This window comes from Abramis brama (assembly GCF_963993115.1).
Source record: "Abramis brama genome assembly, chromosome: 10".
Lineage (NCBI taxonomy): Eukaryota > Metazoa > Chordata > Actinopteri > Cypriniformes > Leuciscidae > Abramis > Abramis brama.
This window is the reverse complement of record NC_139972.1, coordinates 4,414,090-4,439,697: the sequence shown is the minus strand read 5'-3', so window position 1 is coordinate 4,439,697 and position 25,608 is coordinate 4,414,090. Positions and strand designations below refer to the sequence as shown.

The 25,608-nt window shown below is 45.7% G+C and overlaps 1 protein-coding gene across 1 annotated transcript in view; it reads left to right on the top strand.

Moving 5' to 3' along the window:
• LOC311091347 (NACHT, LRR and PYD domains-containing protein 3-like) overlaps positions 1–25,608 on the top strand; it is a 233,402-nt gene that overhangs the window by 130,183 nt on the left and 77,611 nt on the right. The gene's annotated exons all lie outside the window — the stretch shown is intronic.

Sequence of the window (25,608 nt, the reverse complement as noted above, 5' to 3'; positions counted from 1 at the left end):
AGCTGAATTAGTGCCTGAGCAGCCAGGCAAATGGGTGACAGTGAGGGATCGCTCTAGTCGCGGATCAAAAAACCACTCTTCCGTTGCGATTACCATAACAAATCAATTTGCCCCGCTCAGTGAAACACCCACTGAGAATTCTATTGATTGTGCCCTAGTTATTGGTGATTCGATCACACGGAACGTGAAAATAGAGACACCAGCCACCATAGTCACATGTTTGCCGGGAGCCAGAGCGCCTGACATCAAAGCAAATTTAAAAGTGCTGGCTAATGCTAATCATAAATTCTCTAAGATCATTATTCACGTCGGCACTAATGATGTTCGAGATCACCAAAATTAATATTAAAGAGGTGTGTGAACTCGCAAGTACGATGTCAAGCACTGTAATTTGCTCTGGCCCCCTTCCTGTTCGCAGGAGTGATGAGATAGTTAGTAGACTGTGTTCACTGAATCGCTGGCTGTCTAAGTGGTGTCCGCTTAATAATATAGAATTCATAGACAATTGGAAAAGTTTTTGGGGCAAACCTGACCTGTTGAAAAGAGATGGTATTCATCCCTCCTGGGATGGTGCTGCTCTTTTCTCTAGTAATATGGCACACAGTCTTAGAGCTCAAACATGACAATCTGGGGCTCAGGTCAGGAAGCAGACAGACTGGCTTAACCGACTGTCTGCTAGCGGCCTCGCGTCACCAAGGTCAGATAAATCCGATCACATAGAGACTCTTTCACCTAGATATCATCATATAGAGACTGTGTCTGTTCCCCGAATTTGGAAATCCAAAAAACGTTTAAACCCATCTAAGGTTAAAAATTAAACTGATATTCAACAAATAAAAAACAGCTATAATACAGATGAGCAAATGCTAAAGCTTGGGTTGCTGAATATTCGATCGCTTACTTCAAAAGCACTCATTGTTAATGATATGATTACAGACTATAATCTAGATGTGCTGTGTTTGACAGAAACCTGGCTAAAACAAAACGATTACATTACTTTAAATGAGTCCACCCTGCAAGATTACTGTTATAAACATGAGCCTCGTCTAAAACGCAAAGGGGGAGGTGTTGCTGTAATTTATAGAAATATTTTCAAAACCACTAAGAAATCAAGTTTTAAATATACTTCTTTTGAAGTGTTGGTGCTTAATGTAAAAAAATATAGTATAAATGATAAATCACGTTTGAGATTTGTGCTGGCTACTGTATACAGGCCACCAGGGCACCATAAAGATTTTATCAAAGAATTTGCAGACTTTCTATCAGAATTAATATTGACTGCAGATAAAATACTAATTGTTGGTGATTTTAATATACACATCGATAATGAAAAAGATGCATTGGGTTTGGCATTTAAAGACATTGTAAACTCAATTGGAGTTAGACAACACGTGTCAGGACCTACTCATTGTCGTAATCATACTCTAGATCTAATATTATCACATGGAATAGATGTTGATGCCGTTGAAATTGTGCAGCAGAGCGATGACATCTCAGATCATTATCTAGTCTCGTGTAAATTACATTTAGCCAAGGCTGCAAAGCCGACCCCGTGTTTCAAATATGTTAGACCTATTACTTCTGCCACTAAAGATTGCTTTATTAATAATCTTCCTGATCAGTTTCATCATCTCAGCATCCCAGATAGCTTAGAAGAACTAGATATTGCAAGAGAAACTTTTAACTCTCTCTTTTCCAGCACTTTAGACACAGTTGCTCCATTGCGCTTAAAGAAGATTAAAGAAAATAGTCCAACGCCGTGGTACAACGAGCACACTCGGGCCCTTAAGAGAGCAGCCAGAAAAATGGAGCACAACTGGAAGAAAACAAAACTAGAGGTTTTCGGATTTCATGGAAAGAGAGCTCGATTACGTATAGAGAGGCTTTAAAAGCTGTTAGATCTGCTTATTTTACAACCCTATTAGAAGAAAATAAACATAATCCTAGGTATTTATTTGAAACAGTGGCTAAACTAACGAAAAAGAAAGCTTCAAGCACCGAAGTTTCCAAGCAACACAGCAGTAACGACTTTATGAACTTCTTCACTTATAAGATTGATAATATCAGGGACAAAATTATAACTATGCAACTGTCTACTACAGTATCGCATCAGGCAGTGCATTTAAGTCTCCCTGAGGAAAAATTTGATTCATTCGTTGCTATAGGAGAGGAAGAATTTACTAAACTCGTTAAATCATCTAAATCTACAACATGTATGTTAGACCCTATACCGACTAAGATACTGAAAGAGATGCTTCCAGAGGTCATAGATCCTCTTCTTAATATCATTAATTCATCTTTGTCTCTAGGATACGTACCAAAAACCTTTAAGCTGGCTATGATTAAACCGCTTGTTAAAAAAAACGCAACTTGATCCTACAGAATTAGACAATTACTGGCCGATCTCGAATCTACCTTTTCTGTCAAAGATATTAGAAAAAGCAGTATCTTCACAACTGTGTTCCTTTATTGAAAGAAATTATATCTGCGAGGATTTCCAGTCCGGGTTTAGACCGTACCATAGTACCGAAACTGCCCTCATTAGAGACACAAATGATTTGCTCTTATCATCCGATCGTGGTTGTATCTCTCTATTAGTGTTACTCGATCTTAGTGCTGCATTTGACACCATTGACCACAACATTCTTTTAAATAGACTAGAAAACTATCTTGGCATTAGTGGAATTGCACTAGCATGGTTTAAATCATACTTATCTGACCGTTATCAGTTTGTAGCAGTAAATGAAGAGATGTCTTATCGATCACAAGTTCAGTATGGCGTACCTCAAGGCTCAGCACTAGGACTGCTGCTGTTCACTCTGTACATGCTACCATTAGGAGATATCATTAGGAAACATGGAATTAGCTTTCATTGTTATGCCGACGATACTCAGCTCTATATTTCTTCAAAACATAATGAAACTTACCAATTCACAAAATTAACGGAATGCATAGCTGATATAAAAAATTGGATGACTCGTAATTTCCTACTTCTAAATTCTGAAAAAACAGAGATTCTAATTATTGGACAAAAAACTTCCTCACGTAATAATCTAGAATACTGTCTAACACTTAATGGCTGCTCTGTTAAGTCTTCGTCGTCGGTTAGGAACCTGGGTGTGCTCTTTGATACCAATCTTTAATTTGAAAGTCACGTGTCTGGTATCTGTACAACCGCATTTTTCCATCTTAAAAATATATCTAAATTACGCCATATGCTCTCATTGACAAATGCAGAACAATTAGTTCATGCGTTCATGACCTCAAGGCTAGATTATTGGAATGCTCTACTGGGTGGTTGCCCTGCATGCTTAATAAACAAACTACAGCTAGTTCAAAACGCAGCAGGTCGAGTTCTTACCAGAACCAGGAAGTATGACCATATTAGCCCAGTTCTGTCAAAACTGCATTGGCTCCCTATTAAACATCGCATCAATTTTAAAATATTGCTGATTACTTACAAAGCACTAAATGGTTTAGCTCTGCAGTACTTGAGTGAGCTCTTAACGCATTATAGTCCTTCACGTCTATTGCGATCTCAAAATTCCGGCCAGTTGATAATACCTAGAATATCAAAATCGACTGCTGGCGGTAGATCCTTTTCCTATTTAGCACCAAAACTTTGGAACAGTCTTCCTACCATTGTCCGGGAAGCAGACACACTCTGTCAGTTCAAAGCTAGATTAAAGACACATCTCTTTGACCTAGCATTCACATAGAACATTATAGACTTCTATAATTCAGTGTTAGGCTGCATAGATTAGGGCAGCCGGAACCAGGAACACTTCCCATAAATCCTGATGTACTCGTTACATCATGAGAAGAATGGCATCTACGCTAATTTTAGTGTCTTTGTTTATCCCGAGGTTTTCCCGCAGCCTGCCGCATCCAGGCCGTATCCAGATCTGACGAAGGACCTTCGCCTGAACCCGATGTCAACGCAGTGTTGAAGCGCCAACTAGTCTCTCCCTATGGAGTATCCCTTTACCACTCTACAGATAAAGCGTCGTCGGGAAAACTCAATTTGCATACCTACCCCGAATTGATCAAATAAAATAAAATTCTGTATAAAAAATTATAAGGAAACACCAGTACTTTGTTTAGGCTTGGTCTGTAGGGAATTACAAACCTGCGCACATATATCCAAACGCATATAACTATAGAACCAATTCTTAATGCGCATGTGAACGCCATTGTCAGGATTCCATCACCATCTCCTTCCACTCATTCCCTCACTCCGCCCACTCAGTAATTCACACGCTCATTGTCACCTGATTACTAATCACCGTCACCTGGACCTCATCGTCAGTTCACCCATATATACCTGCTACAAACATTCAGTCATTGTCTGATCTCGTCTACACATGACACAGACTCTCTGCCATACTTACCTGTATTCCTACCTTCGATCCCGATCGTCTCAGCCAGTCATCATTCCATCTTCTAAGGAACTCCTTCATCATCATCTGCAAGAGAAAGAGAGAGAGACTTGGTTACACTTCAGTTAAGCTATCATCTGATATTCAACTTACAGTTTACTCACCTGTTTCGCTGTACCGATCCATTCTGCAAATTAAAGCATTTAACTTACCATTCTGTCTGCTTCGTCTATGCCAAACCTGACAGAAGATCAGACCACCATGCAGAATCCTTCGGAATCCACGGCGAATTCACCTGTCAATCCGATCACCATTCATCAACACACCTCTTCAGCTTCACTTCCTCAAGCGCCCGTTGCTTCATTCACTGCCTCAGTGTGTCCCATGGCCCGACCAGCGACATTCTCCGGTGAGGCGGAGGACTGCAGTGGGTTTCTACTTCAGGTATCTTTGTATTCCTCCATGCAAGTACATCAATTCATTAATGATTCAGCTCGTGTTGCTTTCATCGTTTCACTCCTGTCTGGGCAAGCACTTCAGTGGGCACAGTCTCTGTGGAATTCGGATTCGGAAGTCGTCAAATCCCTCTCCGGTTTCATACAACACTTCAAAGAAGTTTTCGGTCAAACAGCTGCTGATCTATCAGTACATGATCAACTCTACAATCTTCGTCAAGGCCAATCTTCCGTGAGTACTTTTTCCTTACGATTCCGCACTCTAGCGGCATCCAGTGGATGGAATGAGGCAGCATTGATCACAGCTTTTCGTCATGGTTTGAACCCTAACATTCGTCAGTTGATGGTGGTTTACGACGACAGTCTGGGAATTGAGAAATTAATTCAAAAATCCATTCGAGTTTCGCAAAGACTATCAGCCTGTGATTCTCCGACTCCCACTGTATGTCCTCCGCCCACGGTTCCATCAGTCACTCCTCCAGCACCAGAGCCTATGGATCTCGTCTCCGCCCATCTTCCAGCTTCAGAGCGTCAACGACGAATTCTTCATAAACTCTGTCTCTATTGTGCATCTGATAATCATCTTCTCAGCTCTTGCCCTGTTCGACCTCCATGCCCAGCGGTAAGCACAATTCAAGCCTCACCTAAAATTGAAGCTTTAAATCGCACCACAGTGCATGTATTAACTTCTCGTATTTGTGTCTCTGCGCAAGCCCTTATTGACTCTGGTTCGGCGGGGAATTTCATCTCCACCCAGCTTCTCCAAAAATTGAACATCCGCAAACATTGCAGTTCTCAAGACCTCCATGTACAAACCATCCAGGGAAAACCGCTGGGTCGAGGTCGCATTCGTCACTGTTCACCTACTCTGACGCTGCGCGTTGGTTGTCTTCATTCAGAGGAGATTTCTTTTATGGTGCTGGAGGAGTCCACCGCTGAGCTCATCCTGGGATGCCCCTGGTTACTTCAACATCAGCCGACGCTCCACTGGAAATCTGGTGAAGTATTGCGTTGGGGTGAGTCCTGCCATTTGTCCTGTCTATCATCCATCAAGAAAATCCCTTCTTCATCTTCGACGCCTCAGAAGAGGTCCAAAGTTCCTGTTTGCTCCACCTCGGTTGAGAGCCCTGAAGTAGAGCATCAAGTAGAGATTCCAGTGGAGTACCAGGCGTACCAGGATGTGTTCAGCAAGAAACTGGCTACTAAACTACCACCTCATCGGCCATGGGACTGCGCAATCGACTTGCTACCTGGAGCCACTCTACCTAAAGGTCGTATCTATCCACTGTCCATCCCGGAGCAGAAGGCCATGGAGGAGTATGTGGAGGAGGCTTTACAACAACAGTTCATCCGCACATCGACCTCCCCTGCCGCTTCAAGTTTCTTCTTTGTGGGTAAGAAGGACAGAGGCTTGAGGCCCTGCATCGATTATCGTCATCTCAACTCTCAAACCGTCAAATACAGTTATCCCCTTCCTCTGGTCCCAGCTGCCTTGGAGCAGGTGCGTGGGGCTCGCATATTTTCTAAACTAGACCTTCGGAGTGCATACAACTTGATCCGTATACGGCATGGAGATGAGTGAAAGACAGCGTTCGTCACCCCATCTGGCCATTATGAATATCAGGTTATGCCCTTCAGGCTGTCCAACGCTCCAGCGGTCTTCCAAGGGTACATGAACGAAGTGTTCCGTGAGTACCTCAACCGCTTTGTGATTGTCTACATTGACGATATCCTCATCTATTCATCTTCAATTGCTGAACACCATCGCCATGTCATTCAAGTACTAGAGAAACTGAGAGAGCACAAGCTTTACCTGAAATTGGAGAAGTGTGAGTTCCATATCACCTCTGTTCAGTTCCTGGGTTACATCATAGATCAGCATGGTATCCAGATGGACCAGAGGAAGGTGGAAACAATCCAAGACTGGCCATTACCCACATCTGTCAAAGAACTTCAAAGATTCCTCAGTTTTGCAAATTTCTACAGAAGATTCATCAAGAACTACAGTCTCATCAGTGCTTCTCTCACATCTTCATTAAAGAATCGACCCAAGTCTCTGTCCTTGAATCCCACAGCTATCCAAGCCTTCCATCACCTCAAAGAAGTCTTAAACGACAGCACCAATCCTCATCCATCCCAATCCTGAACTTCCTTTCATTGTTGAGGTCGATGCATCTTCCACTGGGGTTGGAGCGGTGCTGTCACAGCGGCAGGGTGAGCCTCCCAGACTCCATCCATGTGCCTTCTTTTCCAAAAAGCTGTCCCCGGCGGAGCAAAACTACGACATCGGCAACCGGGAACTGCTAGCCATAAAACTGGCTTTAGAAGAATGGAGACATTGGCTGGAGGGAGCTAATCACCAGTTTGAAGTAATTACAGATCATCGCAACTTGGAATATCTTTGTGAGGCGAGAAGATTGAATCCTCTCTTCTTCACTCGATTCAACTTCGTTGTTACTTACTGTCCAGGAAGTAAGAATTGCAAGGCAGACGCTCTTTCCAGACTCCATCATTCATCTTCAGAGGACCTCAGTACTGAAACCATCCTCCCTCCAGCCTTAATCCTCAGTCCCATTCTCTGGGACATCGACCAGCAAATCTCTCAGGAAAATTCTCGCCATCCTGCTCCGCCGGGAGGTCCAGAAGGGCGTACTTTCGTACCTCAACATCTTCGTACTCCCCTTCTGGACTCTGCTCACACGGTTCCGGGCTCTGGACATCCAGGTAGCAAGCGTACCCTCTCGCTCCTCAGTCAGCGGTACTGGTGGCCGTCCATCTCCGAAGATGTCTCCAGGTTCATCCGCGGCTGCTCAGTCTGCGCCATCACCAACACTCCCAGGAAACTACCTGAGGGTAAACTTGTGCCACTACCTATACCCAGACGCCCTTGGTCACACATCGGAGTGGACTTCATGACTGACCTTCCTAGATCCGGTGGATTTACCTGTGTGCTCGTCGTTGTGGATAGATTTTCCAAGGGCTGCAAGCTGATACCTTTACCTGGTATACCCACGGCTTTAGAAACAGCTGAAGCATTGTTTCATCATGTATTCAGAAATTTCGGCATTCCAGAAGACATCGTTTCGGACAGGGGACCCCAATTCATCTCCCGGGTGTGGCACGCCTTCTTCAAGCTCACTGTTAGCCTTTCTTCAGGATATCATCCGCAGACCAACGGCCAGACTGAGCGGAAGATTCAGGAGATAGGACGTTATCTGCGAACTTATTGCCACCAGTACCAAGACAGCTGGAACCGATACCTCCCCTGGGCGGAATACGCCCAGAATTCCCTCACTCAGCGTACCACCGGGCTCACCCCCTTTCAGTGCTTCCTCGGATATCAGCCACCTCTCTTCCCTTGGTCGGGTGAGCCCTCGGAGGTTCCAGCTGTCGACTTTTGGTTCCATCAGAGCGAGGGGGTATGGGACTCAGCTCATGTGCATCTACAACAGGCAGTGCGGAGGCACAAGGATCAAGCGGATCGTCTACGAGCCGATACACCCCAATACCAACCTGGTCAGAAGGTGTGGTTATCGACGAGGGACATTCGCCTCCGCCTGCCGTGCCGTAAGCTGAGTCCTCGATTCATTGGACCTTTCACCATCCAGAGGCAGTTGAACGAAGTAACCTACAGACTCAACCTTCCACCTCAGTACAAGATCTCTCCTTCCTTCCATGTCTCTCTCCTCAAACCCTTCACTGACCCAGTCTCTTCTGTTCCCTCAGATTCCACCTCGGATGACGTGCCTCCTCCTCCCGTTCCTGTGGAAGAAGAGGCCATCTACAGAGTTCGATCCATCATGGACTCCCGGCGGCGAGGTCCCCGTCTGGAGTATCTGGTGGACTGGGAGGACTACGGTCCAGAGGAGCATTCCTGGGTGCTCCGTGATGATATCCTAGATCCAGCCTTACTCTCCCAGTTCCATTCTGACCATCCTGACCGCCCAGCTCCCAGGGGTCGTGGTCGACCTCGCCGCCGGCAACATCTCTCTTCTTCCCAGCCGTCAAGAGCCGCCTCGGGAGGGGGGGGGGGTACTGTCAGGATTCCATCACCATCTCCTTCCACTCATTCCCTCACTCCGCCCACTCAGTCATTCACACGCTCATTGTCACCTGATTACTAATCACCGTCACCTGGACCTCATCGTCAGTTCACCCATATATACCTGCTACAAACATTCATTCATTGTCTGATCTCGTCTACACATGACACAGACTCTCTGCCATACTTACCTGTATTCCTACCTTCGATCCCGATCTTCTCAGCCAGTCATCATTCCATCTTCTAAGGAACTCCTTCATCATCATCTGCAAGAGAAAGAGAGAGAGAGACTTGGTTACACTTCAGTTAAGCTATCATCTGATATTCAACTTACTGTTTACTCACCTGTTTCGCTGTACCGATCCATTCTGCAAATTAAAGCATTTAACTTACCATTCTGTCTGCTTCGTCTATGCCAAACCTGACAGCCATCAGCGTTTCTCACAGGTTCGCGTTTAAAGTTTGTGTAGAGAGAATGGTGTCGTCTTAGCGGCCCCTAATTTAATAACAAATGATCATTGCGACGGAAGCGAATCAATCAAAACTAACTTTAGCTGGAAAATAACTTTAAGAACTGCTATAAAGCCAAAACAATCTTACCTTAAATTATGTTTATCTCTGTGAAGCTGCTTTGAAACAATCTACATTGTTAAAAGCGCTATATAAATGAAGATGACTTGACTGACAATTCTAAAAGTATACATTTTCATGTACTTCTTTTTTATTAAGTTTAATTACATTGTTTTGTTATATAGTCTGTGTTACTCATTCACAACATTTATAAACGTTGGGGATTACTATTTACCATTGCAGGTCTTAACCAAACCACAACTTAGCACAGTGAAGTTTACTACTGTTATTGCATGCATAGTCCTTACCTCATTCTAGAACAGAACGTTGCCAGTAAACCCGAAATTGTTAGAAATGTGTAATCACTGATGGAATGTCACATGCTATTTGCACCTTTTTTTCTTTCCAACATAAGTTTTTAAATGTTGTATTCTGAACAGAAACTTATGTTATAACAATGTTAAAATGCAGAAGTCTTAATGTAAATTACATAGCAGACGTAATTTGTTGTCATATTTTTTAACAGGTACAGAGACGACTAAGTCAGCTGCCAACCTCTCCACAGTGTATGACAGAACATCCAGGACTGGAGGCCAACTGCCTGAATGTCTATACACTCCAGAATATAAACAACATTTACAGAGCTGACTATGGCCCTCTCAGGATGAGAGCAGAGGAGGAGTGAGTAATTATGAACTCAGATCACAGATTTTACCTGTATGTACTAATCTTATTTCAAAATATCAAACCAATTAACTTTGAAAAATAAATGTTTATTTGGAAAGCAAAGGTGCACATTATTTGAAAAACAACTGTCCAGAAATATGTACACATGCATGGACATCTAAAACTATTGCATATTTACACACATGTGCAAGAGGTATTTGTGGAGCACAATACAGAATACTGGATTTAGGTGCTAGGGGTGTCAAACTCAGTTCCTAGAGGGCTGCAGCCCTGCAGAGTTTAGTTCCAACCCTGCTCCAACAAACAAACCACACCATGTAGTTTTCAAATAACCTTCAAGGACCTTATTAGCTGGATCATGTGCGTTTAATTAGGGTTGAAGCTAAACTCTGCAGGACTGTTGCCCTCCAGGAATTGAGCTTGACACCCCTGATCTACATAATAAATCTACTACTCTCTCTACCAGACGTTACAGGTATCTTGCCTATCGGAGTTTTGTCAGCTGGTGCTGGGGATATCTGGGCAGACATGTGCGCGTGGTCATTCCATCGTGTGTTGTCCTGCGGGTTCGGCTGGAGTTTCCTGATGCTGGTGGGAACTACGTTGGGTTCCAGCCACCGCTGGATTGAACCTTGCCACATGTCTGGCAATGACATCCTCCTTTGCTGGCCTCTCGTACTCTGCTGATAGGTCCACTGGAATGGGAAGCTTTTGAAGTTCTTCAACAAAGGTGTCAGGGTTGTCAAACACCTCTGTAAAGAGCAGCCTCATCAGGTCACTGACGTACTCTGTTAAAAAAAAAAATCGTTGTTGGACTTTTTCTTGTTAAAATACTGTTACATTTGTGAAATATGATATATTGGTTAAAAATGTTTATGAAATGTTTGAAAATAATTTTATTTGGTAACATGAAACATTTATAATAAATGTCACATTTCAGAACATACCACAAGTCAAATCAAATCAAATCAAATCAGGTATATTTGTATAGCGCTTTTCACAATACAGATTGTATCAAAGCAGCTTCACAGTATTAAATTAAAATAAAATAATACAACAAAGTTTGTTTCTAGTGGAATTTATTGATTGATAGAATAAAATTAAATATCCCCAAAATATCCCCAACTGAGCAAGCCAAAGGCAACAGTGGCAAGGAACCGAAAAAACTCCATCAAGTGACCTAATGGTGTCCTAAAACTCCATCAGGTGACCTAATGGAGAAAAAAAAAACCTTGGGAGAACCCAGGCTCAGTCGGGGGCCAGTTCTCCTCTGGCATTTATGAACTAGAGGCCGGATTGTAGTTTGAACTGTGAGATTAACAATATTATATGAATGCCTGGCCGAAAAGATGCGTCTTTAATCTAGTTTTAAACTGGGAGAGCGAGTCTGAGCAACGAACAGTATCAGGAAGACTATTCCAGAGTTTCGGAGCCAAATGTGAAAATGCTCTCCCTCCTTTGGTTGATCTGGATATCCTAGGTATGACCAAAAGCCTCGAATTTAGTGATCTTAAAGAGCGCGATGGATTATAGGGCGATAGAAGATCCGTTAAATAGACTGGAGCTAAGCCGTTTAGGGCTTTATAAGTCAGTAGCAATACCTTATAATTAATACGGAACTTTATAGGTAGCCAATGTAGTGATGATAAAATCGGTGTTATATGATCATATTTTCTTGATCTAGTAAGAACTCTAGCAGCTGCATTTTGGACTAACTGTAGCTTGTTTATTGAGGATGCAGGACAGCCGGCTAATAAAGCATTACAGTAATCTAGTCTCGAGGTCATGAATGCATGAACTAACTTTTCTGCATCAGAAACTGATAGCATATTACGTAGCTTAGCAATGTTTCTAAGGTGGAAAAGGCTGTTTTTGTAACATACGAAATATGATTTTCAAAAGACAGGTTACAATCGAGTATAACACCCAGGTCTTTTACTGTAGAGGATAAAGTAACAGGACATCCTACGATGTCAAAGTTGTATTGTGAGAGGTTCTGTGGGCGGTTTTTTGAACCGATAAGTATTACCTCTGTCTTGTCTGGATTTAATAAAAGAAAATTACGCGTCATCCAATCTTTTATATCTTTAACACACTCTGTCAATTTGGATAATTTAGCGTTTTCATCCGGCCGTGATGAAATATATATTTGAGTGTCATCAGCATAACAATGGAAACTAATTCCATGTTTCCTTATAATATTTCCAAGTGGCATCATATATATTGAGAATAATAGAGGGCCTAACACAGATCCCTGCGGCACTCCATAGTTTACTGGAATTATGATCGATTTTTCTCCATTTAAATAGACAAAATGGTAGCGGTCAGATAAGTATGATCTAAACCAGCTTAATGCTTGTCCTTGAACACCAGTATAATTTTGTAGTCGATCTAAGAGTATTGTGTGATCTATAGTATCGAACGCAGCACTTAGATCGAGTAAAACTAGTATTGAGATACAGCCTTGGTCAGAAGCTAAAAGTAAATCATTTGTGATTTTAACGAGCGCAGTTTCAGTGCTATGATGCGGCCTGAATCCTGACTGAAACTTTTCATAGATATCATTTTCTTGCAAGAAAGAGCCCAGTTGAGTGGACACAACTTTTTCTAGTATTTTAGACATAAAAGGTAGATTTGAAATGGATCTATAATTTGCTAGATTATTATGATCTAATTGTGGTTTCTTAATGAGAGGTTTTATAACTGCCAGTTTAAATGTTCTTGGAACATGACCTAAAGATAAAGATGAGTTAATAATATTGAGGAGAGGCTCTTCCACTACAGGTAACACTTCCTTCAGTAGTTTAGTTGGTATAGGATCTAATAAACATGTTGTTGTTTTAGATGAAGTGATAAGTTTATTTAACTCTTTTTGTTCTATAGTTGTAAAGCACTGTAATTGTTCTTGCGGGGGGATAATTGAGGCTGAATTATAAGGTGCGATTGAGGATTGAACGTTTACAATTGTGGTTCTGATGTTTTCTATTTTCTCAGTGAAGAAGTTGAAATCATGAAATCATTACTACTAAACTGTAACGGGATATTTTGTTCGGGTGACGTCTGTTTATTTGTTAGTCTAGCCACGGTGTTAAAAAAAACCTAGGATTGTTTTGGTTGTTTTCTATTAGTTTTCGGAGGTGCTCAGCCCTGGCTGCTTTTAGGGCCTTTTTATAACGTGACATACTGTCTTTCCACGCGATTCTAAAGACCTCTAAATTAGTTTGTTTCCATTTACGCTCTAAATTACGGGTTTCTCTCTTTAGAACACGCGTAGTATTATTGTACCATGGTGCTTTAATTTTCTCTCTGACCTTTTTTAATTTAACGGGTGCAACAACATCCAATGTTCTAGAGAGAATGGTGCTCATAGTGCTAGTTAGTTCCCTTTCGTGGTCACTCCGAGTTACGTCGGATGACGACGATTGGGGTTTCGCTTAGAAGCCTATCACCTTCGAGTATATAAAACGAGCCAATGGCAATGAAATGCCATGGGTCTGCGGAATTTGCATAGCGTAACTCCGCCCGCCGCAGGGGGTATATAAGGAAGTACGCTGGCACAATGCAGACATGCTTTCGCTTCGGAGCCGAGAACTTCTCCACTCCTGTAAGCCAAATATTCTGAGTTAGTCTTCTCTTACCTTCGAGACGAGCGAACTCTCCGGTGTTGGTGTGACGGCGATTTCAGCGAGTGCTCACTACCCTGCTGATCTGTTCAGTGATCTGACAGTTAGTGTGTTTTCTCCCTGTTCGCTTCAGCATCCGCGGAGTTTATCCTCTCACAAAAAGAGCATTGCACGCGGCACGTCTTTTTAAAGATGCCTCGCCCGTGCACTTCTGGTTGCGGTCGCGAGATATTTTTCTCTGATGGGCACGAACTCTGCTTAGCGTGTTTGGGCGTTGATCACGCTAAAGCAGCGTTCGTGGATGACTCATGTTCCCACTGCGGGAATATGACCATCTCCATGCTGCGGTCGAGACTCAATGAGCTCGTCAGAGCGAGAGTCCCCCTACCCACACCCCGATCTACTGGCTCCGAGAGGGCTAGTACTTCGGCTGGTGGCCGGGGTGACCTGAGGGTAACTGTGTGGGACATACCGCCGACACGTCCACGGTCCACACACCCCTCTTCAGCATCGGTACCCGCGAGTGTACAAACTGAGAGCGCTGGTCCCTCTTCGGAGCCCCAGCGCGTCTCGTTTGGAGCTCCAGAGGAAGATACCATGTCGATCGCAGCATCACAAGGTGGGCGCGAGTCCTCGGGAAGTGAGGATTCGGCTGCGTTGCCGCCCTCGGGTGTGTCAGCGTTGCCCGAGTCTGATCCCGAGCTGACCGCCATGCTTTCCCGGGCAGCCGCGGCCATTGGTATTGAGTGGTCCCCGCCACCCGATCCAGTGCGCTCGCGGCTGGACGATTGGTTTTTGGGAGCGGCCGCTGACACTCGTCGCCGCCCAACCCCAATTCCTTTCTTCCCGGAAGTGCATGAGGAAGTCACGCGGTCCTGGAAGGCTCCCATGTCTTCCCGCGATCGTTCGTCGGCTTTCTCCGCCTTTCCTCCCCTCGATAGAGCTGATGCTTGTGGGTACACTGGGATTCCCACGGTTGAACGTTCTGTCGCGATGCAGCTGTGTCCGGCAAGCGCTTCATCACGTGGTGATCCAAAGCACCCATCCAAAGCCTGTAGATTTTCATCCAGCATGGTCGCGAAATCTTACAGAGCGGCGGGACAGGCAGCTGCTTCTCTGCATGCCATGGCCATCTTGCAGGTTTACCAGGCCAAGATGCTCCGTGACATGCACGAGGGTAGGACAGACCCAGGGCTCTTTGATGAGCTGCGCGCCGCCACTGACCTCGCTCTCCGGGCGACGAAAGTGACCGCGCGCTCCCTGGGTCTGGTGATGTCCACAGCTGTGGTCCAGGAGAGACATCTCTGGCTGAACCTGGCTGATATGCGTGAGCCCGAGCGGACTCGTCTGCTTGACGCTCCCATATCCCAGGCCGGCCTTTTCGGCGGTGCGGTCGAGGACTTTGCCCAACAGTTCTCGACTGCTCAGAAGCAGACTGAGGCCATCAAGCATATTCTGCCCCGGCGTGCTGTTGCTGCTAAGCCGCCGGCACAGAATCCTCAGCCTGCTCGCCGCCGAGGGCGCCCTCCTGCAGCTCCCGCCCCTCCCGCACGGCCCCAGCAGCAGTCATCTGGGCCGCGTCGTGGAGGAAGCCGCAGGAAGGCGCCACAGCCCTCTCCAGCCCCGCCGCCCGCTAAACGCCAGGCCAAGCGGCGCTCCTGAGACGGGCAGCTCAGGATTGGCTTTCCTTTCTGTTCAGGAGGTGGTAGCAGGGCCACTCCTTCCCCCGGTGGAGGGCCGGGGGAGAATCTTTTGTTCTCCACTCCCCGCTGCTCGTCCCACGACGGGCAGCACCCTAATGTGGTTAAAGACAGAATCGAAATCCCCAATCCTGAGCCCACAGAGGGCCACAGTGCGCGCCACCCTCGGGTCCCGCCACTGCCGCCCCCCTCTGTCCCAGAGGTGTGGGATGACAGCACGCGCCGCCCACGGGCCACGCTCCTCTCATCCCCCTCTGTCGCCAGACCCCTGCCAGAGCACGCCCCCGTGGGACGCGCGCCCTCCCCTGGCCTCCTCTGGCAGGACGCGGTTAATGACCGTGCCCCCGCACAGGGCCGCTATGCCACCCTCGCCGGTGCCGGTCATTCCGCCTCGCTGCCCCACCGACGGTACGTCTGTGGTTCGTATGACCCCGCTGGTGCACTTTCTGGAGGCCTGGCTAGAGCTTCCCAGACTGTCCCGCTGGGTCGCGAGAACCATCAGGCTCGGCTACGCGATTCAGTTCGCGAGATCTCCTCCCCGCTTCAGGGGAGTCCGCTTCACTATGGTCGGTGGCAATGCCCCTGTCATGAGAGCGGAGGTCGCCACCCTACTGGCGAAGGGTGCGATCGAGATTGTCCCTCCAGCCGAAATGAAGTCCGGCTTCTACAGCCCTTACTTCATTGTACCCAAGAAGTCCGGTGGGTTACGGCCAATCCTCGACCTGCGCGTCTTGAACCGCTCCCTTCACAGGCTGCCGTTCAAGATGCTAACGGCCAAACACATCCTCCAGTGTGTGCGGCCGCAGGATTGGTTTGCAGCGATCGACCTGAAGGACGCCTACTTCCATGTCTCCATTTTACCTCGACACAGACCGTTTCTACGGTTTGCTTTCGAGGGGCAGGCATACCAGTACGCGGTTCTCCCTTTCGGGCTAGCCCTGTCTCCTCGCGTCTTTACGAAGGTCGTCGAGGCAGCCCTTGTTCCCCTCCGGGAACACGGGGTTCGCATCCTGAACTATCTCGACGACTGGCTGATCCTAGCTCACTCTCGAGACCAGGTTTGCGAACACAGGGACCTAGTGCTCCGGCACCTAGTTCGTCTGGGCCTTCGGGTCAACTGGGAGAAGAGCAAACTCTGCCCCGTGCAGAGGATCTCTTTTCTCGGTATGGAGATCGACTCGGTCGCCATGTGCGCGCAGCTTACGAGCGAGCGCGCGCAGTCACTGCTGACTTGTCTTCGTCAGTTCGAGGGCAAGAGTGCGGTTCCACTGAAACTTTTTCAGAGGCTCCTGGGGCATATGGCATCCGCAGCCGCAGTAACGCCGCTGGGATTGCTTCATATGAGACCGCTTCAGCTTTGGCTTCGCGATCGAGTCCCGAGGTGGGCATGGCAACACGGCACGCTCCAAGTCCCAGTGACTCCAGCCTGCCGTCAGACCTTCACCCCGTGGGCGAACCTCAGTTTTCTACGGGCCGGAGTGCCCTTAGAACGAGTTTCCCGGCATGTTGTTGTATCAACAGATGCCTCCAACACGGGCTGGGGCGCCATGTGCAATGGTCATGCTGCCGCGGGCTCCTGGACAGGACCCCAGCGCCTTTGGCATGTCAATTGCCTCGAGTTGCTGGCTGTACGTCTCGCCCTGCACCGCTTCCATGCGCTGCTCAGGGGTCAGCACGTACTAGTCCGATCAGACAATACCGCAACAGTAGCGTACATCAACCATCAAGGTGGTCTACGCTCCCGCCGTATGTCGCAACTCGCTCGCCACCTCCTCATATGGAGTCAGAAGCATCTGAGGTCGCTTCGAGCCATTTATATCCCGGGACGCCTGAACCAGGCGGCCGACGAGCTGTCTCGAGTTCGGCCTCTGGCTGGAGAATGGCGACTCCATCCCCAGACGGTCCAGCTGATTTGGGATCAGTTCGGCGACGCACAGGTAGACCTGTTTGCCTCCCACGACTCGTCCCATTGCGACCTGTTTTATTCCCTGACCGAGGGCACGCTCGGCACGGATGCACTGGCGCACAGCTGGCCGCGGGGCCTACGCAAGTATGCGTTTCCCCCAGTGAGCCTCCTTGCGCAGACCTTGCGCAAGATCAGGGAGGACGAGGAGCAGGTCATTTTGGTTGCCCCGTACTGGCCCAACCGGACCTGGTTCTCCGAACTAGTTCTCCTCGCGACAGCACCTCCCTGGCCAATTCCTCTGAGGAAGGACCTCCTTTCTCAGGGACGGGGCACCTTATGGCACCCTCGTCCCGATCTTTGGAACCTCCACGTGTGGCTCCTGGACGGGACGAGGCAGGTTTGAGTACCCTACCACCTGCGGTGGTGGCTACCATCACTTCCGCTAGAGCATCGTCCACGAGACATGCCTATGCGTTGAAGTGGAACCTCTTCGTCAACTGGTGTTCTTCTAAACATCAAGAACCCACGAAATGCCCCATCAGTGTCGTGCTTTCTTTCCTGCAAGAAGGGTTGGAGCGAAGGCTGTCTCCCTCCACCCTAAAAGTGTATGTTGCCGCCATTGCTGCACATCACGAAGCAGTCGATGGTAAGTCTTTGGGGAAGCACGACCTGATCGTCAGGTTCCTGAGGGGAGCGAGGAGACTAAATCCTCCTCGTCCTCCCCTCGTTCCCTCTTGGGACCTCTCAGTGGTTCTAACTGCCCTGCAGAGTGCTCCATTTGAGCCTTTGCAATCAGTGGAGCTTAAGTTCCTGTCAATGAAGACAGCGCTCCTGGTTGCATTGGCCTCCATCAAGAGGGTAGGGGACCTGCAGGCATTTTCGGTTGACGAAGCGTGCCTGGAATTCGGGCCGGCTGACTCTCACGTGATCCTGAGACCCCGGCTTGGATACGTGCCCAAGGTTCCTACCACACCCTTTCGAGACCAGGTAGTGAACCTGCAAGCGCTGCCCCTGGAGGAGGCAGACCCAGCCCTGGCACTGCTCTGTCCAGTACGCGCCCTCCGTGCTTACGTAGACAGAACGCGGTGTTTCAGGACCTCAGACCAGCTCTTTGTCTGTCATGGTGGGAAGCTGAAGGGAAAGGCTCTCTCAAAGCAAAGGTTATCACACTGGATAGTGGATACCATTGCTTTGGCATACCAGCAGCAAGGTCGTCCGTGCCCCCTTGGTGTGAAAGCCCACTCCACTCGTAGTGTGGCTTCCTCTTGGGCTCTAGCGCATGGCGCCTCGCTAACAGACATTTGTAGAGCTGCAGGCTGGGCGACACCCAACACATTCGCGAGATTCTATAATCTCCGAGTAGAGCCAGTTTCTTCTCACGTACTCGCTTCAACCAGCCGGTGCTAGATTCTGCTCAGGTGTCTTCGCTTGCTCGCCATTCCTCTCCACGGACGGGATACGTGCGATATTCTCTCAGGTGAGTCTGATAAGCTCTGAGTTCCTCCAGCACTGGTGACGTCAACGCCTGACTTATGCCATTTTGCCATAACGCAGCTTTTGCGCTTGACTAGGTGCCTCCATGTGCATGGTTCCCCCTCTGGGCGACCCCCACATGTGTATTCCACTGTAAGTCTCCTTGTGAGCGTGTGTCTTTCCCTTGGCAAGCCACCTTGCCACCCCTGGGGTTTAAAATTCCACCTGCGGCTGGACACCCCAGTGATTCTCCATATGCATCCCTCTGGGTCATATGTGTATTCTAAGTCCCCCCCATCAATGGCTGGGCATGATTGCATATTTCTCTCTGGAGATATGCTTCCCAGTGTACCTTGGTATCCCTGTGTTGAGTAGGACTCCTTCGTTCGTGCTAGTCTCACAACAGGGAGCTCGGACTTACGCAGGGCACTGGAAGACAGCCGAGGTGGCGTGATTAGACTGGAACCCCAATCGTCGTCATCCGACGTAACTCGGAGTGACCACGAAAGGGAACGTCTCGGTTACGGATGTAACCCTCGTTCCCTGAGTGGGAACGGAGACGTTACGTCTTCCTGCCACTTCCGCTGTACCGCTGAAAAACGCCTGGGGCCAGTCTCGGCTCCTCAGCGAAGGCATGTCTGCATTGTGCCAGCGTACTTCCTTATATACCCCCTGCGGCGGGCGGAGTTACGCTATGCAAATTCCGCAGACCCATGGCATTTCATTGCCATTGGCTCGTTTTATATACTCGAAGGTGATAGGCTTCTAAGCGAAACCCCAATCGTCGTCATCCGACGTAACGTCTCCGTTCCCACTCAGGGAACGAGGGTTACATCCGTAACCGAGACGTTCTTATAGTTCATCTGTTTGTTTGGGTTCAGGCAGCAGCTGAGACAGATTAGATAAGCAATTTGAGAAATTATCTATGGTGGATGGAAGGTAACGCATCCACCGATTTTTAACACGATAACGATTCATTTTAACACGATAACGCGGCGCCGCATGACATATTACAGCAGTACGTAATATGCAAGTTACCAAGTAATGGTCAGTGACATCATCACTTTGTGGAATGATATCTATATCGGTTGGATCGGTTCCATATGATATAATTAAATCGAGTGTGTGATTAAGACGATGAGTTGGTCCGGTGACGTTTTGCTTGACCCCAAAGGAATTTAATAAATCTATAAACGCAGCCCCTAACGCATCATTTGAATTATCTACGTGTATGTTAAAATCTCCAACAATTAATGCTTTATCTACATTGACCAATAGATCTGAGAGAAAATCTGCAAACTCTTTTAGGAAATCAGCGTAAGGCCCAGGCGGTCTATATACGGTAGCCAAGGCTAGAGATAATATGGATTTTTTTCTAACATCTAAGAGCGTAACATTTAGTACAAGTACTTCAAACGAAATAAACTTATAACCAATTTTCTGAGTAACATTGAGAATATCTCTATAGATTGTTGCAACACCGCCGCCACGACCAATCAGACGGGGTTCGTGCTTATAGGAGTATCCAGATGGAGTAGACTCATTTAGACCGAAATAATCATTTGGTTTAAGCCAAGTTTCAGTAAGGCAAAGTACATCGAAGCTATTATCTGTGACTATTTCATTTACAATAACTGCCTTAGGTGTGAGTGATCTAATGTTTAGAAGACCTAGCTTTAAAAATTGTTTTTGTTTACTAATAGCAACATTTTCTGTTTTAATAACAATTAGATTTTTCCTAGATCCTGCAGTAGAATTATTATTTGATCTCACTAAACGAGGAATAGACACAGTTTCTATGCAATGTTCTACACTAGTATTTATATCATTTAAATTGGTGCAGGAGAGACTATGATTTGGACTTTTGGTTACTAGTCATTTAATGGTATTTAACATTTTGGAGATGTTATCCGACAGAAGATCCACTCCGAATCTGCTTGGGTGTAAGCCATCGGCACGGAAAAGCCTAGGACGCTCCCAAAACAGATTCCAATTATTTACAAAGAGCAGTTTCTGCTCATTGCACCATGACATTAACCATTCATTTAGCGCAAATAGTCTACTAAACTTTTCATGTCCTAGTCGGTACGTGGGAAGTGGTCCTGACACTATGATCGTTGTTTCAGGCGATGTGCTGCGTACCGTATCGATCAGATTCCTGAAGTCTTTCTTCAGAACCTCTGTCTGGCGCAGCCTGATGTCGTTCACTCCCGCGTGCAAGACCACAGTTCCGACGCGCTCGTCATCGTTCAGAATCTCGGGTACGCGAGCAGCAATTTCAGAAACACGAGCACCAGGAAAGCAGTGACTATGCACCTTACTTTTACCTAACGTAGCGTGTATGTGCCGAACGATGGAATCGCCGATGATCACAGCATCGCGTTCGGTTTCGCGAAGAGGGGAGAAGCGGTTTTGTGTGGATAACTCGAAAACCGGGAGGGGCGGAGAGAGTCTTGGTCTAGACCTGACTCGCGTCTTCCGCTGCGGAACCATCCAGGCTTCGTGGTGGCGTGTTGGAGCCGGAGTGAACGAGACCATGGCTGATCGCGACCTCGGCGCTCGGGCTCGGGACCAATGCTGAGTAACGCACGGAGTAGACGAGGTCGGAGTCAGCGGGTTAGTAACGTTAATTACTGATTTGTGTGCATCGGCGCGTGATGTTTCAAGAGCTACCCGCCGGTCTATCAGCTCGGCCTGTCTCACTAAAAGGTCGTGGATCAGTTTCTCAACAGCTTCCAGCTCAGACTGCAATGCGTGCAGCTCAAATGTATCTTCACCTGCACCAAGAGGTAGACTACTTACATCTGATATATTCGCCATGTTTGTTGAGTGTGGAGAAGACGCGTTCAGCCGTGACAAGTGGGCTCTGTTTTCACTGTCTTTGCTGTAGGTTGCCCCTTCTTAGATTTAGGATACATTATCTTATAGACAGCTGTGCCCTCCAAGTTCACTGCCTGTTCACGATCAGCATTCTCATTGAAATGCATTGCAGCAAGATAGAGCCCAAACATAAAATGGGGGTGTATGAATAAATGTACTAAAAGTTTGCAATTAAACACTATTGTTAATAATGTTTTTGTGTTCAATTATTACCTGCATAACATTCCAATATAAGGAAATACCACATTCTTTGGAGCGAATCTCAGAATGACACTGTGGAATGTCTCAAGAGCCGACGTTTGATGCTGGTGGCTCAGCTTTTCCACATCTTGGAGGAGTCTTTTGTTTAGGAGCAGCTTCTCAACTTTATACAGGAGCATGGTACCTGTTACAACAGAAAATGGGCAGTGTCACAAATTCTGAGTTTCCAGTTATTGTTTTAAATTAAGACCAAAAGTAGGTCAGTTACACAAAATAAATAATGATCACAAACCTGGTTTTAACCATTTATTATGGTCTGTAGAAACTTTGTCTGCATGAGCACACTTAGGAAATTCTGGGCTGTCATGAGTGTGGACATTCTGAATGTGATTGAATAAACTCTTCCATTTAACAACTTTCTCAGGTCCTTCCTTGGAAGACATGGCTGACCAGTACATGTGGTTTTTTATACCTGGCAACTACTTGCGCAGCACCTGGCACTCTTTATTTCTGGACAGTTTCTCCAATTTTTTCGATAGCCCTGGATGATTAAAAAAATAAAAAAAGATAAAAAAATAAATAAAAAAGTCTTAAATCGAACAAAATGAGAATCTGCAGAAATCAAACTTTTGCATAATAAATTTTTTGCATTAAATAAAATTAGGTAACACTTTACTTGAAGGGGTGTGCGTAAGACTGACATGACACCTTCATAATCATGACATGACATGTCATGAATATGAAGGAGGTTTTATGAATGTTTATGACAACTGTCGTTAAGTGTCATTCACTCAGTTATGTAGTTTTTAATGCAAAGATGACATTATTTGACCTACCCCTACCCTTACCCTAGCCCATACCAAAGACATCTAAAACAATGTAATCTTTGCATTAAACACTACACTAACTGAGTGAATGATACTTAATGACAGTTGTCATAAACATGCATAAAACCTCCATCATATTCATGAAATGTTTCATGTCATGATTATGAAGGTGTCATGTCAGTCTTTCGCACACCCCTTCAAGTAAAGTGTAACCTAAAATTACCATGCATGTACAATACTACTTCCAAATAATGTAAAAAATTGTAAACACCTAACATTAACGTAGACTTCCATTTACCCTTCTCGACGTGCCAAACGTCATAGTACTGTTTTACAGCTCTCTCCCTCGGATACTTCTGCACCTGTGTGTGCCGATCGGTCACAAATGTATTCCACATTTAAGTTGTTGGACTCTAGAAGATCCAGACCTCTCTGAGTCCTTCTTTCTCCATGTGTGCACTGCCTCCAACTTCGTTGCTCTGACAAATCAAAATCTTACTATATGCAAAATCAATTTTAAAAATTATAAAGCTTTACTATGTTCTGAAAGAAAGAGTTACCTGTACCAGTTGAATATCCAGAATGTTATTGCTTTCCAGGTGCATTAAAGTATAGCTGCCATATTTGGCAGAGTGTCCTACATATAGAAAACATGTGAAAGTTAACACAACAGTGTGTGTAACCAAAAATGTTTAATTGTACATTATTCACATTAGCAATTTTGGCAAACAAAGAACAAATAATATTTCACCTGGAGAATCAGCACGCATGTCACCACTCAGAGCAATTTTGCCCTGTGGTTGTAGTTGCTGGAACATGGCCTGTTGATCCATCTTCCACTTGTGAAATATGGAAGGTTCCAGAAACATACGAGCATGCCTTCTGAATGTGTTGTAATGGTGTATTTGCAGATTCATAGCTCTGCAAATCTGGAAACATAGCAGAGACGCATTGATGGTGTTTATCCTTAATGATTTTTTTAGTGCACACAATCTGAAACATTTGTGCACACAAAGTGCACACAATCTGAAAAATACCTTATTCATCTAAATGAATGATCCACCAGTGAAGTAAACTGCCGCTGACATTTGAAGATTTCCGACTGGGGTGCTTCCTCTCATAGGCTAGCTCTGCCATTTTTTAGCATATTGACAATGGCCGCAGACCAGACTAAAAGACACAAATGTCCCAAGCCGACATTGCTGGACATTGCAGTTATGCTTGCACAAAGGACATGTTTCGAAAAGCTCCCTGAGAGAGCTTTTAAAAACAATGTACTTTGCATCTGCGTAATCACAAGAGACCTCCATCCCACTAAAAGGAAGTACAAAGCATAAAATAAGAAAAAAAAAAAAGCAAACAAATACAATGAAAAACAAATTTAACAATGTACATTTGCACAACATTACCTAAGTTCAGAAGCCTCTGCAAAAGAATCAACGGGCTCATATGTGGAATCATGAGGTTGCAGAAAGTCTGTAAAGTTTCCTTCATCCTCATCCTTCTCCTCCAGCAGTTCCATACGGGGCCTTTTAGCAGGTGTTGCTCCAAGTCCAGATGTCTTTACTGGTGTAGATGACAGATGCATCCATGTTTCAACTTGTGTGGTCTCAGTACTAACACTTGCACTTAAAACTGTTGCCTGCGTGCCTAACTGAGGAAAAACAAAATGGATTATTTGATTTAGGTAACCCTTACTCTATCCATTTTTTTTTTCTTCTCAAAGTAAGCTTTATTCTGGTAATGTGTGGGCTTCTGGTTCATAAGCTGCCATAGGAATATAACGTGAAGTTTAACAAAGTGCAGTAAACATTAAAACTGTTGGCACTACAAACCAGTGTGTTCATAATTAAGTTAGTAAATTGAAATAATATGGTAGGACACACCAGTTTAAAATATCAAACAGAAAAACAATCAGTTTTGTACAACTGAAGACAGCTGAACACGGATGCGACCAGAAGCCAGACACATTTCGCCTGCTCTTACTGCAAAAAGAGGTGGATAAAACAGAACCTAAAAAATAAGGTAGTTAAGGTAGTAAGAAACATTTCACATATTACATACATTTACATTTACATTTACATTTTACATTTATGCATTTGGCAGACGCTTTTATCCAAAGCGACTTACATTGCATTCAGGGTACACATTTTACATTTTGTCAGTTCTTGCTTTCCCTGGGAATCGAACCCATGACCTTGGCGTTGCTAGCACCAACGCTCTACTGTTTGAGCTACAGGAAAGCCTACCTTTGCTCCGTAAATGTCCTGTCTGTTTACAGAAGGAGAACTGTGTGGCAACTGTCTTTTGAGATGGAACAAAGGTACACTGAATGCCTACAGATATCTTTAGTGGGCTGGCTTGCACTTCATCAGACACAGTAGGTCTGTGTTCTGTTTGACATTCTGTGTGCTTTGCTGAAGGCATGTCTTCTCTGGTAGTAGATGTGCTCTAATAAATCAATAAAATAATTAGTTCTTCAGTTGTAACAGGACTTTCACATAATCACCTTGATAGACTACAATCAATAGACTAAATAATACTCATGTTTCGTGTTTTTTCCATTAACATATATTCACTTATGTGCTGATTTCCAGCAAAAGACAGAAATCTGATCCAGTTGTACTTACATGAATGGGGTCTTTTATCACTGGGACCGCTCCACGTTTTAATAGCAAACGATTTGCAAATCCAGCGTCGACCTAGGCCTTGTTAATAAAACATTCGTCACTGAAATGACCAGAACACACAACCGCACTTGCTACACTCCGTTGCTGCCCCGGAAAAACAAACTGCATCCACTGTTCCTGTAACGCTGGGTTCTTTGGGAAGCTGAACACGGTAAGCTTTCCCTCACATCCAAAA